Below are 16453 nucleotides of genomic sequence, written 5' to 3' on the forward strand. Positions count from 1 at the left end.
CCTCAAAAACTTAACCGGCAGAAAATATTTTTTGAAAAAATCCCTAAGCCCCGGGGTCACAATTTCAGCAAAAATCTGACTTTTGGCAGTTCACTCAAAAATGGTGCCAGAAGCTTGCAAATGATCCCCTGAAAGCTTTGGCGATGGAAACAGAAGGCTTTTTATCACAGGACAAGAAATCAGCCCTCAAAAACGTAACCGGCAGAAAATATTTTTTTGAAAAAATCCCTAAGCCCCGGGGTCACAATTTCAGCAAAAATCTGACTTTTGGCAATTCACTCAAAAATGGTGCCAGAAGCTTGCAAATGATCCCCTGAAAGCTTTGGCGATGGAAACAGAAGGCTTTTTATCACAGGACAAGAAATCAGCCCTCAAAAACTTAACCGGCAGAAAATCTTGTTTTGAAAAAATCCCTAAGCCCCGGGTTCACAATTTCAGCAAAAATCTGACTTTTGGCAATTCACTCAAAAATGGTGCCAGAAGCTTGCAAATGATCCCCTGAAAGCTTTGGCGATGGAAACAGAAGGCTTTTTATCACAGGACAAGAAATCAGCCCTCAAAAACTTAACCGGCAGAAAACATTTTTTTGAAAAAATCCCTAAGCCCCGGGGTCACAATTTCAGCAAAAATCTGACTTTTGGCAATTCACTCAAAAATGGTGCCAAAAGCTTGAAAATGCTCTCCTGAAAGGTTTGGCACTCGAAACAGAAGGCTTTTTATCACAGGACAAGAAATCCGCCCTCAAAAACTTAACGGGTAGAAAATACTTTTTTGAAAAAATCCCTAAGCCCCGGGGTCACAATTTCAGCCAAAATCTGACTTTTGGCAATTCACTCAAAAATGGTGCCAGAAGCTTGCAAATGATCCCCTGAAAGCTTTGGCGATGGAAACAGAAGGCTTTTTATCACAGGACAAGAAATCAGCCCTCAAAAACTTAACCGGCAGAAAATATTTTTTGAAAAAATCCCTAAGCCCCGGGGTCACAATTTCAGCCAAAATCTGACTTTTGGCAATTCACTCAAAAATGGTGCCAGAAGCTGGCAAATGATCCCCTGAAAGCTTTGGCGATGGAAACAGAAGGCTTTTTATCACAGGACAAGAAATCAGCCCTCAAAAACTTAACCGGCAGAAAATATTTTTTTGAAAAAATCCCTAAGTCCCGGGGTCACAATTTCTGCAAAAATCTGACTTTTGGCAATTCACTCAAAAATGGTGCCAGAAGCTTGCAAATGATCCCCTGAAAGCTTTGGCGATGGAAACAGAAGGCTTTTTATCACAGGACAAGAAATCAGCCCTCAAAAACTTAACCGGCAGAAAATCTTGTTTTGAAAAAATCCCTAAGCCCCGGGGTCACAATTTCAGCAAAAATCTGACTTTTGGCAATTCACTCAAAAATGGTGCCAGAAGCTTGCAAATGATCCCCTGAAAGCTTTGGCGATGGAAACAGAAGGCTTTTTATCACAGGACAAGAAATCAGCCCTCAAAAACTTAACCGGCAGAAAACATTTTTTTGAAAAAATCCCTAAGCCCCGGGGTCACAATTTCAGCAAAAATCTGACTTTTGGCAATTCACTCAAAAATGGTGCCAAAAGCTTGAAAATGCTCTCCTGAAAGGTTTGGCACTCGAAACAGAAGGCTTTTTATCACAGGACAAGAAATCCGCCCTCAAAAACTTAACGGGTAGAAAATACTTTTTTGAAAAAATCCCTAAGCCCCGGGGTCACAATTTCAGCCAAAATCTGACTTTTGGCAATTCACTCAAAAATGGTGCCAGAAGCTTGCAAATGATCCCCTGAAAGCTTTGGCGATGGAAACAGAAGGCTTTTTATCACAGGACAAGAAATCAGCCCTCAAAAACTTAACCGGCAGAAAATATTTTTTTGAAAAAATCCCTAAGCCCCGGGGTCACAATTTCAGCCAAAATCTGACTTTTGGCAATTCACTCAAAAATGGTGCCAGAAGCTTGCAAATGATCCCCTGAAAGCTTTGGCGATGGAAACAGAAGGCTTTTTATCACAGGACAAGAAATCAGCCCTCAAAAACTTAACCGGCAGAAAATATTTTTTGAAAAAATCCCTAAGTCCCGGGGTCACAATTTCTGCAAAAATCTGACTTTTGGCAATTCACTCAAAAATGGTGCCAGAAGCTTGCAAATGATGCCCTGAAAGCTTTGGCGATGGAAACAGAAGGCTTTTTATCACAGGACAAGAAATCAGCCCTCAAAAAGTTAACCGGCAGAAAATATTTTTTTGAAAAAATCCCTAAGCCCCGGGGTCACAATTTCAGCAAAAATCTGACTTTTGGCAGTTCACTCAAAAATGGTGCCAGAAGCTTGCAAATGATCCCCTGAAAGCTTTGGCGATGGAAACAGAAGGCTTTTTATCACAGGACAAGAAATCAGCCCTCAAAAACTTAACCGGCAGAAAATATTTTTTTGAAAAAATCCCTAAGTCCCGGGGTCACAATTTCTGCAAAAATCTGACTTTTGGCAATTCACTCAAAAATGGTGCCAGAAGCTTGCAAATGATCCCCTGAAAGCTTTGGCGATGGAAACAGAAGGCTTTTTATCACAGGACAAGAAATCAGCCCTCAAAAAGTTAACCGGCAGAAAATATTTTTTGGAAAAAATCCCTAAGCCCCGGGGTCACAATTTCAGCAAAAATCTGACTTTTGGCAATTCACTCAAAAATGGTGCCAGAAGCTTGCAAATGATGCCCTGAAAGCTTTGGGGATGGAAACAGAAGGCTTTTTATCACAGGACAAGAAATCAGCCCTCAAAAACTTAACCGGCAGAAAATATTTTTTTGAAAAAATCCCTAAGCCCCGGGGTCACAATTTCAGCAAAAATCTGACTTTTGGCAGTTCACTCAAAAATGGTGCCAGAAGCTTGCAAATGATCCCCTGAAAGCTTTGGGATGGAAACAGAAGGCTTTTTATCACAGGACAAGAAATCAGCCCTCAAAAACTTAACGGGCAGAAAATATTTTTTGAAAAAATCCCTAAGCCCCGGGGTCACAATTTCAGCAAAAATCTGACTTTTGGCAATTCACTCAAAAATGGTGCCAGAAGCTTGCAAATGATGCCCTGAAAGCTTTGGGGATGGAAACAGAAGGCTTTTTATCACAGGACAAGAAATCAGCCCTCAAAAACTTAACCGGCAGAAAATATTTTTTGAAAAAATCCCTAAGCCCCGGGGTCACAATTTCAGCCAAAATCTGACTTTTGGCAATTCACTCAAAAATGGTGCCAGAAGCTTGCAAATGATCCCCTGAAAGCTTTGGCGATGGAAACAGAAGGCTTTTTATCACAGGACAAGAAATCAGCCCTCAAAAACTTAACCGGCAGAAAATATTTTTTTGAAAAAATCCCTAAGTCCCGGGGTCACAATTTCTGCAAAAATCTGACTTTTGGCAATTCACTCAAAAATGGTGCCAGAAGCTTGCAAATGATGCCCTGAAAGCTTTGGCGATGGAAACAGAAGGCTTTTTATCACAGGACAAGAAATCAGCCCTCAAAAACTTAACCGGCAGAAAATATTATTTTTTTGAAAAAATCCCTAAGCCCCGGGGTCACAATTTCAGCAAAAATCTGACTTTTGGCAGTTCACTCAAAAATGGTGCCAGAAGCTTGCAAATGATCCCCTGAAAGCTTTGGCGATGGAAACAGAAGGCTTTTTATCACAGGACAAGAAATCAGCCCTCAAAAACTTAACCGGCAGAAAATATTTTTTTGAAAAAATCCCTAAGTCCCGGGGTCACAATTTCTGCAAAAATCTGACTTTTGGCAATTCACTCAAAAATGGTGCCAGAAGCTTGCAAATGATCCCCTGAAAGCTTTGGCGATGGAAACAGAAGGCTTTTTATCACAGGACAAGAAATCAGCCCTCAAAAAGTTAACGGGCAGAAAATATTTTTTGGAAAAAATCCCTAAGCCCCGGGGTCACAATTTCAGCAAAAATCTGACTTTTGGCAATTCACTCAAAAATGGTGCCAGAAGCTTGCAAATGATGCCCTGAAAGCTTTGGGGATGGAAACAGAAGGCTTTTTATCACAGGACAAGAAATCAGCCCTCAAAAACTTAACCGGCAGAAAATATTTTTTTGAAAAAATCCCTAAGCCCCGGGGTCACAATTTCAGCAAAAATCTGACTTTTGGCAGTTCACTCAAAAATCGTGCCAGAAGCTTGCAAATGATCCCCTGAAAGCTTTGGGGATGGAAACAGAAGGCTTTTTATCACAGGACAAGAAATCAGCCCTCAAAAACTTAACCGGCAGAAAATCTTGTTTTGAAAAAATCCCTAAGCCCCGGGGTCACAATTTCAGCAAAAATCTGACTTTTGGCAATTCACTCAAAAATGGTGCCAAAAGCTTGAAAATGCTCTCCTGAAAGGTTTGGCACTCGAAACAGAAGGCTTTTTATCACAGGACAAGAAATCCGCCCTCAAAAACTTAACGGGTAGAAAATACTTTTTTGAAAAAATCCCTAAGCCCCGGGGTCACAATTTCAGCCAAAATCTGACTTTTGGCAATTCACTCAAAAATGGTGCCAGAAGCTTGCAAATGATCCCCTGAAAGCTTTGGCGATGGAAACAGAAGGCTTTTTATCACAGGACAAGAAATCAGCCCTCAAAAACTTAACCGGCAGAAAATATTTTTTTGAAAAAATCCCTAAGCCCCGGGGTCACAATTTCAGCCAAAATCTGACTTTTGGCAATTCACTCAAAAATGGTGCCAGAAGCTTGCAAATGATCCCCTGAAAGCTTTGGCGATGGAAACAGAAGGCTTTTTATCACAGGACAAGAAATCAGCCCTCAAAAACTTAACCGGCAGAAAATATTTTTTTGAAAAAATCCCTAAGTCCCGGGGTCACAATTTCTGCAAAAATCTGACTTTTGGCAATTCACTCAAAAATGGTGCCAGAAGCTTGCAAATGATCCCCTGAAAGCTTTGGCGATGGAAACAGAAGGCTTTTTATCACAGGACAAGAAATCAGCCCTCAAAAACTTAACCGGCAGAAAATATTTTTTTGAAAAAATCCCTAAGCCCCGGGGTCACAATTTCAGCCAAAATCTGACTTTTGGCAATTCACTCAAAAATGGTGCCAGAAGCTTGCAAATGATCCCCTGAAAGCTTTGGCGATGGAAACAGAAGGCTTTTTATCACAGGACAAGAAATCAGCCCTCAAAAACTTAACCGGCAGAAAATACTTTTTTGAAAAAATCCCTAAGCCCCGGGGTCACAATTTCAGCCAAAATCTGACTTTTGGCAATTCACTCAAAAATGGTGCCAGAAGCTTGCAAATGATCCCCTGAAAGCTTTGGCGATGGAAACAGAAGGCTTTTTATCACAGGACAAGAAATCAGCCCTCAAAAACTTAACCGGCAGAAAATATTTTTTTGAAAAAATCCCTAAGCCCCGGGGTCACAATTTCAGCCAAAATCTGACTTTTGGCAATTCACTCAAAAATGGTGCCAGAAGCTTGCAAATGATCCCCTGAAAGCTTTGGCGATGGAAACAGAAGGCTTTTTATCACAGGACAAGAAATCAGCCCTCAAAAACTTAACCGGCAGAAAATATTTTTTTGAAAAAATCCCTAAGTCCCGGGGTCACAATTTCTGCAAAAATCTGACTTTTGGCAATTCACTCAAAAATGGTGCCAGAAGCTTGCAAATGATCCCCTGAAAGCTTTGGCGATGGAAACAGAAGGCTTTTTATCACAGGACAAGAAATCAGCCCTCAAAAACTTAACCGGCAGAAAATATTTTTTTGAAAAAATCCCTAAGCCCCGGGGTCACAATTTCAGCCAAAATCTGACTTTTGGCAATTCACTCAAAAATGGTGCCAGAAGCTTGCAAATGATCCCCTGAAAGCTTTGGCGATGGAAACAGAAGGCTTTTTATCACAGGACAAGAAATCAGCCCTCAAAAACTTAACCGGCAGAAAATATTTTTTTGAAAAAATCCCTAAGCCCCGGGGTCACAATTTCAGCCAAAATCTGACTTTTGGCAATTCACTCAAAAATGGTGCCAGAAGCTTGCAAATGATCCCCTGAAAGCTTTGGCGATGGAAACAGAAGGCTTTTTATCACAGGACAAGAAATCAGCCCTCAAAAACTTAACCGGCAGAAAATATTTTTTTGAAAAAATCCCTAAGCCCCGGGGTCACAATTTCTGCAAAAATCTGACTTTTGGCAATTCACTCAAAAATGGTGCCAGAAGCTTGCAAATGATGCCCTGAAAGCTTTGGCGATGGAAACAGAAGGCTTTTTATCACAGGACAAGAAATCAGCCCTCAAAAACTTAACCGGCAGAAAATATTTTTTTGAAAAAATCCCTAAGCCCCGGGGTCACAATTTCAGCAAAAATCTGACTTTTGGCAGTTCACTCAAAAATGGTGCCAGAAGCTTGCAAATGATCCCCTGAAAGCTTTGGCGATGGAAACAGAAGGCTTTTTATCACAGGACAAGAAATCAGCCCTCAAAAACTTAACCGGCAGAAAATATTTTTTGAAAAAATCCCTAAGTCCCGGGGTCACAATTTCTGCAAAAATCTGACTTTTGGCAATTCACTCAAAAATGGTGCCAGAAGCTTGCAAATGATCCCCTGAAAGCTTTGGCGATGGAAACAGAAGGCTTTTTATCACAGGACAAGAAATCAGCCCTCAAAAAGTTAACCGGCAGAAAATATTTTTTGGAAAAAATCCCTAAGCCCCGGGGTCACAATTTCAGCAAAAATCTGACTTTTGGCAATTCACTCAAAAATGGTGCCAGAAGCTTGCAAATGATGCCCTGAAAGCTTTGGAGATGGAAACAGAAGGCTTTTTATCACAGGACAAGAAATCAGCCCTCAAAAACTTAACCGGCAGAAAATATTTTTTTGAAAAAATCCCTAAGCCCCGGGGTCACAATTTCAGCAAAAATCTGACTTTTGGCAGTTCACTCAAAAATGGTGCCAGAAGCTTGCAAATGATCCCCTGAAAGCTTTGGGGATGGAAACAGAAGGCTTTTTATCACAGGACAAGAAATCAGCCCTCAAAAACTTAACGGGCAGAAAATATTTTTTTGAAAAAATCCCTAAGCCCCGGGGTCACAATTTCAGCAAAAATCTGACTTTTGGCAATTCACTCAAAAATGGTGCCAGAAGCTTGCAAATGATGCCCTGAAAGCTTTGGGGATGGAAACAGAAGGCTTTTTATCACAGGACAAGAAATCAGCCCTCAAAAACTTAACCGGCAGAAAATATTTTTTTGAAAAAATCCCTAAGCCCCGGGGTCACAATTTCAGCAAAAATCTGACTTTTGGCAGTTCACTCAAAAATGGTGCCAGAAGCTTGCAAATGATCCCCTGAAAGCTTTGGGGATGGAAACAGAAGGCTTTTTATCACAGGACAAGAAATCAGCCCTCAAAAACTTAACCGGCAGAAAATCTTGTTTTGAAAAAATCCCTAAGCCCCGGGGTCACAATTTCAGCAAAAATCTGACTTTTGGCAATTCACTCAAAAATGGTGCCAAAAGCTTGAAAATGCTCTCCTGAAAGGTTTGGCACTCGAAACAGAAGGCTTTTTATCACAGGACAAGAAATCCGCCCTCAAAAACTTAACGGGTAGAAAATACTTTTTTGAAAAAATCCCTAAGCCCCGGGGTCACAATTTCAGCCAAAATCTGACTTTTGGCAATTCACTCAAAAATGGTGCCAGAAGCTTGCAAATGATCCCCTGAAAGCTTTGGCGATGGAAACAGAAGGCTTTTTATCACAGGACAAGAAATCAGCCCTCAAAAACTTAACCGGCAGAAAATATTTTTTTGAAAAAATCCCTAAGTCCCGGGGTCACAATTTCTGCAAAAATCTGACTTTTGGCAATTCACTCAAAAATGGTGCCAGAAGCTTGCAAATGATGCCCTGAAAGCTTTGGCGATGGAAACAGAAGGCTTTTTATCACAGGACAAGAAATCAGCCCTCAAAAACTTAACCGGCAGAAAATATTTTTTTGAAAAAATCCCTAAGCCCCGGGGTCACAATTTCAGCAAAAATCTGACTTTTGGCAGTTCACTCAAAAATGGTGCCAGAAGCTTGCAAATGATCCCCTGAAAGCTTTGGCGATGGAAACAGAAGGCTTTTTATCACAGGACAAGAAATCAGCCCTCAAAAACTTAACCGGCAGAAAATATTTTTTTGAAAAAATCCCTAAGCCCCGGGGTCACAATTTCAGCAAAAATCTGACTTTTGGCAATTCACTCAAAAATGGTGCCAGAAGCTTGCAAATGATGCCCTGAAAGCTTTGGGGATGGAAACAGAAGGCTTTTTATCACAGGACAAGAAATCAGCCCTCAAAAACTTAACCGGCAGAAAATATTTTTTTGAAAAAATCCCTAAGCCCCGGGGTCACAATTTCAGCAAAAATCTGACTTTTGGCAGTTCACTCAAAAATGGTGCCAGAAGCTTGCAAATGATCCCCTGAAAGCTTTGGGGATGGAAACAGAAGGCTTTTTATCACAGGACAAGAAATCAGCCCTCAAAAACTTAACGGGCAGAAAATATTTTTTTGAAAAAATCCCTAAGCCCCGGGGTCACAATTTCAGCAAAAATCTGACTTTTGGCAATTCACTCAAAAATGGTGCCAGAAGCTTGCAAATGATGCCCTGAAAGCTTTGGGGATGGAAACAGAAGGCTTTTTATCACAGGACAAGAAATCAGCCCTCAAAAACTTAACCGGCAGAAAATATTTTTTTGAAAAAATCCCTAAGCCCCGGGGTCACAATTTCAGCAAAAATCTGACTTTTGGCAGTTCACTCAAAAATGGTGCCAGAAGCTTGCAAATGATCCCCTGAAAGCTTTGGGGATGGAAACAGAAGGCTTTTTATCACAGGACAAGAAATCAGCCCTCAAAAACTTAACCGGCAGAAAATCTTGTTTTGAAAAAATCCCTAAGCCCCGGGGTCACAATTTCAGCAAAAATCTGACTTTTGGCAATTCACTCAAAAATGGTGCCAAAAGCTTGAAAATGCTCTCCTGAAAGGTTTGGCACTCGAAACAGAAGGCTTTTTATCACAGGACAAGAAATCCGCCCTCAAAAACTTAACGGGTAGAAAATACTTTTTTGAAAAAATCCCTAAGCCCCGGGGTCACAATTTCAGCCAAAATCTGACTTTTGGCAATTCACTCAAAAATGGTGCCAGAAGCTTGCAAATGATCCCCTGAAAGCTTTGGCGATGGAAACAGAAGGCTTTTTATCACAGGACAAGAAATCAGCCCTCAAAAACTTAACCGGCAGAAAATATTTTTTTGAAAAAATCCCTAAGCCCCGGGGTCACAATTTCAGCCAAAATCTGACTTTTAGCAATTCACTCAAAAATGGTGCCAGAAGCTTGCAAATGATCCCCTGAAAGCTTTGGCGATGGAAACAGAAGGCTTTTTATCACAGGACAAGAAATCAGCCCTCAAAAACTTAACCGGCAGAAAATATTTTTTTGAAAAAATCCCTAAGTCCCGGGGTCACAATTTCTGCAAAAATCTGACTTTTGGCAATTCACTCAAAAATGGTGCCAGAAGCTTGCAAATGATGCCCTGAAAGCTTTGGCGATGGAAACAGAAGGCTTTTTATCACAGGACAAGAAATCAGCCCTCAAAAACTTAACCGGCAGAAAATATTTTTTTGAAAAAATCCCTAAGCCCCGGGGTCACAATTTCTGCAAAAATCTGACTTTTGGCAATTCACTCAAAAATGGTGCCAGAAGCTTGCAAATGATCCCCTGAAAGCTTTGGCGATGGAAACAGAAGGCTTTTTATCACAGGACAAGAAATCAGCCCTCAAAAAGTTAACCGGCAGAAAATATTTTTTGGAAAAAATCCCTAAGCCCCGGGGTCACAATTTCAGCAAAAATCTGACTTTTGGCAATTCACTCAAAAATGGTGCCAGAAGCTTGCAAATGATGCCCTGAAAGCTTTGGGGATGGAAACAGAAGGCTTTTTATCACAGGACAAGAAATCAGCCCTCAAAAACTTAACCGGCAGAAAATATTTTTTTGAAAAAATCCCTAAGCCCCGGGGTCACAATTTCAGCAAAATCTGACTTTTGGCAGTTCACTCAAAAATGGTGCCAGAAGCTTGCAAATGATCCCCTGAAAGCTTTGGGGATGGAAACAGAAGGCTTTTTATCACAGGACAAGAAATCAGCCCTCAAAAACTTAACGGGCAGAAAATATTTTTTTGAAAAAATCCCTAAGCCCCGGGGTCACAATTTCAGCAAAAATCTGACTTTTGGCAATTCACTCAAAAATGGTGCCAGAAGCTTGCAAATGATGCCCTGAAAGCTTTGGGGATGGAAACAGAAGGCTTTTTATCACAGGACAAGAAATCAGCCCTCAAAAACTTAACCGGCAGAAAATATTTTTTTGAAAAAATCCCTAAGCCCCGGGGTCACAATTTCAGCAAAAATCTGACTTTTGGCAGTTCACTCAAAAATGGTGCCAGAAGCTTGCAAATGATCCCCTGAAAGCTTTGGGGATGGAAACAGAAGGCTTTTTATCACAGGACAAGAAATCAGCCCTCAAAAACTTAACCGGCAGAAAATATTTTTTTGAAAAAATCCCTAAGCCCCGGGGTCACAATTTCAGCAAAAATCTGACTTTTGGCAATTCACTCAAAAATGGTGCCAGAAGCTTGAAAATGCTCTCCTGAAAGGTTTGGCACTCGAAACAGAAGGCTTTTTATCACAGGACAAGAAATCAGCCCTCAAAAAGTTAACCGGCAGAAAATATTTTTTTGAAAATATCCCTAAGCCCCGGTCGGGGTCACAATTTCAGGAAAAATCTGACTTTTGGCAGTTCACTCAAAAATGGTGCCAGAAGCTTGCAAATGATGCCCTGAAAGCTTTGGGGATGGAAACAGAAGGCTTTTTATCACAGGACAAGAAATCAGCCCTCAAAAACTTAACCGGCAGAAAATATTTTTTTGAAAAAATCCCTAAGCCCCGGGGTCACAATTTCAGCAAAAATCTGACTTTTGGCAATTCACTCAAAAATGGTGCCAGAAGCTTGCAAATGATCCCCTGAAAGCTTTGGCGATGGAAACAGAAGGCTTTTTATCACAGGACAAGAAATCAGCCCTCAAAAACTTAACCGGCAGAAAACATTTTTTTGAAAAAATCCCTAAGCCCCGGGGTCACAATTTCAGCAAAAATCTGACTTTTGGCAATTCACTCAAAAATGGTGCCAGAAGATTGCAAATGATGCCCTGAAAGCTTTGGCGATGGAAACAGAAGGCTTTTTATCACAGGACAAGAAATCAGCCCTCAAAAACTTAACCGGCAGAAAACATTTTTTTGAAAAAATCCCTAAGCCCCGGGGTCACAATTTCAGCCAAAATCTGACTTTTGGCAATTCACTCAAAAATGGTGCCAGAAGCTTGCAAATGATGCCCTGAAAGCTTTGGGGATGGAAACAGAAGGCTTTTTATCACAGGACAAGAAATCAGCCCTCAAAAACTTAACCGGCAGAAAATATTTTTTTGAAAAAATCCCTAAGCCCCGGGGTCACAATTTCAGCCAAAATCTGACTTTTGGCAATTCACTCAAAAATGGTGCCAGAAGCTTGCAAATGATGCCCTGAAAGCTTTGGGGATGGAAACAGAAGGCTTTTTATCACAGGACAAGAAATCAGCCCTCAAAAACTTAACCGGCAGAAAATATTTTTTTGAAAAAATCCCTAAGCCCCGGGGTCACAATTTCAGCAAAAATCTGACTTTTGGCAATTCACTCAAAAATGGTGCCAGAAGCTTGAAAATGCTCTCCTGAAAGGTTTGGCACTCGAAACAGAAGGCTTTTTATCACAGGATAAGAAATCAGCCCTCAAAAAGTTAACCGGCAGAAAATATTTTTTTGAAAATATCCCTAAGCCCCGGTCGGGGTCACAATTTCAGCAAAAATCTGACTTTTGGCAGTTCACTCAAAAATGGTGCCAGAAGCTTGCAAATGATCCCCTGAAAGCTTTGGCGATGGAAACAGAAGGCTTTTTATCACAGGACAAGAAATCAGCCCTCAAAAACTTAACCGGCAGAAAATATTTTTTTGAAAAAATCCCTAAGCCCCGGGGGTCACAATTTCAGCCAAAATCTGACTTTTGGCAATTCACTCAAAAATGGTGCCAGAAGCTTGCAAATGATGCCCTGAAAGCTTTGGGGATGGAAACAGAAGGCTTTTTATCACAGGACAAGAAATCAGCCCTCAAAAACTTAACCGGCAGAAAATATTTTTTTGAAAAAATCCCTAAGCCCCGGGGTCAGAATTTCAGCAAAAATCTGACTTTTGGCAATTCACTCAAAAATGGTGCCAGAAGCTTGCAAATGATCCCCTGAAAGCTTTGGCGATGGAAACAGAAGGCTTTTTATCACAGGACAAGAAATCAGCCCTCAAAAACTTAACCGGCAGAAAACATTTTTTTGAAAAAATCCCTAAGCCCCGGGGTCACAATTTCAGCAAAAATCTGACTTTTGGCAATTCACTCAAAAATGGTGCCAGAAGATTGCAAATGATGCCCTGAAAGCTTTGGCGATGGAAACAGAAGGCTTTTTATCACAGGACAAGAAATCAGCCCTCAAAAACTTAACCGGCAGAAAATATTTTTTTGAAAAAATCCCTAAGCTCCGGGGTCACAATTTCAGCAAAAATCTGACTTTTGGCAATTCACTCAAAAATGGTGCCAGAAGCTTGCAAATGATCCCCTGAAAGCTTTGGCGATGGAAACAGAAGGCTTTTTATCACAGGACAAGAAATCAGCCCTCAAAAACTTAACCGGCAGAAAACATTTTTTTGAAAAAATCCCTAAGCCCCGGGGTCACAATTTCAGCAAAAATCTGACTTTTGTCAATTCACTCAAAAATGGTGCCAGAAGATTGCAAATGATGCCCTGAAAGCTTTGGCGATGGAAACTGAAGGCTCTTTATCACAGGACAAGAAATCAGCCCTCAAAAACTTAACCGGCAGAAAATATTTTTTTGAAAAAATCCCTAAGCCCCGGGGTCACAATTTCAGCAAAAATCTGACTTTTGGCAATTCACTCAAAAATGGTGCCAGAAGCTTGAAAATGCTCTCCTGAAAGGTTTGGCACTCGAAACAGAAGGCTTTTTATCACAGGACAAGAAATCAGCCCTCAAAAAGTTAACCGGCAGAAAATATTTTTTTGAAAATATCCCTAAGCCCCGGTCGGGGTCACAATTTCAGGAAAAATCTGACTTTTGGCAGTTCACTCAAAAATGGTGCCAGAAGCTTGCAAATGATGCCCTGAAAGCTTTGGGGATGGAAACAGAAGGCTTTTTATCACAGGACAAGAAATCAGCCCTCAAAAACTTAACCGGCAGAAAACATTTTTTTGAAAAAATCCCTAAGCCCCGGGGTCACAATTTCAGCAAAAATCTGACTTTTGGCAATTCACTCAAAAATGGTGCCAGAAGATTGCAAATGATGCCCTGAAAGCTTTGGCGATGGAAACTGAAGGCTCTTTATCACAGGACAAGAAATCAGCCCTCAAAAACTTAACCGGCAGAAAATATTTTTTTGAAAAAATCCCTAAGCCCCGGGGTCACAATTTCAGCAAAAATCTGACTTTTGGCAATTCACTCAAAAATGGTGCCAGAAGCTTGAAAATGCTCTCCTGAAAGGTTTGGCACTCGAAACAGAAGGCTTTTTATCACAGGACAAGAAATCAGCCCTCAAAAAGTTAACCGGCAGAAAATATTTTTTTGAAAATATCCCTAAGCCCCGGTCGGGGTCACAATTTCAGGAAAAATCTGACTTTTGGCAGTTCACTCAAAAATGGTGCCAGAAGCTTGCAAATGATGCCCTGAAAGCTTTGGGGATGGAAACAGAAGGCTTTTTATCACAGGACAAGAAATCAGCCCTCAAAAACTTAACCGGCAGAAAATATTTTTTTGAAAAAATCCCTAAGCCCCGGGGTCACAATTTCAGCAAAAATCTGACTTTTGGCAATTCACTCAAAAATGGTGCCAGAAGCTTGCAAATGATCCCCTGAAAGCTTTGGCGATGGAAACAGAAGGCTTTTTATCACAGGACAAGAAATCAGCCCTCAAAAACTTAACCGGCAGAAAACATTTTTTTGAAAAAATCCCTAAGCCCCGGGGTCACAATTTCAGCAAAAATCTGACTTTTGGCAATTCACTCAAAAATGGTGCCAGAAGATTGCAAATGATGCCCTGAAAGCTTTGGCGATGGAAACAGAAGGCTTTTTATCACAGGACAAGAAATCAGCCCTCAAAAACTTAACCGGCAGAAAACATTTTTTTGAAAAAATCCCTAAGCCCCGGGGTCACAATTTCAGCCAAAATCTGACTTTTGGCAATTCACTCAAAAATGGTGCCAGAAGCTTGCAAATGATGCCCTGAAAGCTTTGGGGATGGAAACAGAAGGCTTTTTATCACAGGACAAGAAATCAGCCCTCAAAAACTTAACCGGCAGAAAATATTTTTTTGAAAAAATCCCTAAGCCCCGGGGTCAGAATTTCAGCAAAAATCTGACTTTTGGCAATTCACTCAAAAATGGTGCCAGAAGCTTGCAAATGATGCCCTGAAAGCTTTGGGGATGGAAACAGAAGGCTTTTTATCACAGGACAAGAAATCAGCCCTCAAAAACTTAACCGGCAGAAAACATTTTTTTGAAAAAATCCCTAAGCCCCGGGGTCACAATTTCAGCAAAAATCTGACTTTTGGCAATTCACTCAAAAATGGTGCCAGAAGATTGCAAATGATGCCCTGAAAGCTTTGGCGATGGAAACAGAAGGCTTTTTATCACAGGACAAGAAATCAGCCCTCAAAAACTTAACCGGCAGAAAATATTTTTTTGAAAAAATCCCTAAGCCCCGGGGTCACAATTTCAGCAAAAATCTGACTTTTGGCAATTCACTCAAAAATGGTGCCAGAAGCTTGCAAATGATCCCCTGAAAGCTTTGGCGATGGAAACAGAAGGCTTTTTATCACAGGACAAGAAATCAGCCCTCAAAAACTTAACCGGCAGAAAACATTTTTTTGAAAAAATCCCTAAGCCCCGGGGTCACAATTTCAGCAAAAATCTGACTTTTGTCAATTCACTCAAAAATGGTGCCAGAAGATTGCAAATGATGCCCTGAAAGCTTTGGCGATGGAAACTGAAGGCTCTTTATCACAGGACAAGAAATCAGCCCTCAAAAACTTAACCGGCAGAAAATATTTTTTTGAAAAAATCCCTAAGCCCCGGGGTCACAATTTCAGCAAAAATCTGACTTTTGGCAATTCACTCAAAAATGGTGCCAGAAGCTTGCAAATGATGCCCTGAAAGCTTTGGCGATGGAAACAGAAGGCTTTTTATCACAGGACAAGAAATCAGCTCTCAAAAACTTAACCGGCAGAAAATATTTTTTTGAAAAAATCCCTAAGCCCCGGGGTCACAATTTCAGCAAAAATCTGACTTTTGGCAATTCACTCAAAAATGGTGCCAGAAGCTTGAAAATGCTCTCCTGAAAGGTTTGGCACTCGAAACAGAAGGCTTTTTATCACAGGACAAGAAATCAGCCCTCAAAAACTTAACGGGCAGAAAATATTTTTTTGAAAATATCCCTAAGCCCCGGTCGGGGTCACAATTTCAGCAAAAATCTGACTTTTGGCAGTTCACTCAAAAATGGTGCCAGAAGCTTGCAAATGATCCCCTGAAAGCTTTGGCGATGGAAACAGAAGGCTTTTTATCACAGGACAAGAAATCAGCCCTCAAAAACTTAACCGGCAGAAAATCTTGTTTTGAAAAAATCCCTAAGCCCCGGGGTCACAATTTCAGCAAAAATCTGACTTTTGGCAATTCACTCAAAAATAGTGCCAGAAGCTTGCAAATGATCCCCTGAAAGCTTTGGCGATGGAAACAGAAGGCTTTTTATCACAGGACAAGAAATCAGCCCTCAAAAAGTTAACCGGCAGAAAATATTTTTTGGAAAAAATCCCTAAGCCCCGGGGTCACAATTTCAGCAAAAATCTGACTTTTGGCAATTCACTCAAAAATGGTGCCAGAAGCTTGCAAATGATCCCCTGAAAGCTTTGGCGATGGAAACAGAAGGCTTTTTATCACAGGACAAGAAATCAGCCCTCAAAAACTTAACCGGCAGAAAATTTTTTTTTGAAAAAATCCCTAAGTCCCGGGGTCACAATTTCTGCAAAAATCTGACTTTTGGCAATTCACTCAAAAATGGTGCCAGAAGCTTGCAAATGATCCCCTGAAAGCTTTGGCGATGGAAACAGAAGACTTTTTATCACAGGACAAGAAATCAGCCCTCAAAAACTTAACCGGCAGAAAATATTTTTTTGAAAAAATCCCTAAGCCCCGGGGTCACAATTTCAGCCAAAATCTGACTTTTGGGAGTTCACTCAAAAATGGTGCCAGAAGCTTGCAAATGATCCCCTGAAAGCTTTGGGGATGGAAACAGAAG

The sequence above is a fragment of the Podarcis vaucheri genome (genome assembly GCF_965113315.1).
Source record: "Podarcis vaucheri genome assembly, chromosome: 9".
In the NCBI taxonomy this organism is placed as follows: domain Eukaryota; kingdom Metazoa; phylum Chordata; class Lepidosauria; order Squamata; family Lacertidae; genus Podarcis; species Podarcis vaucheri.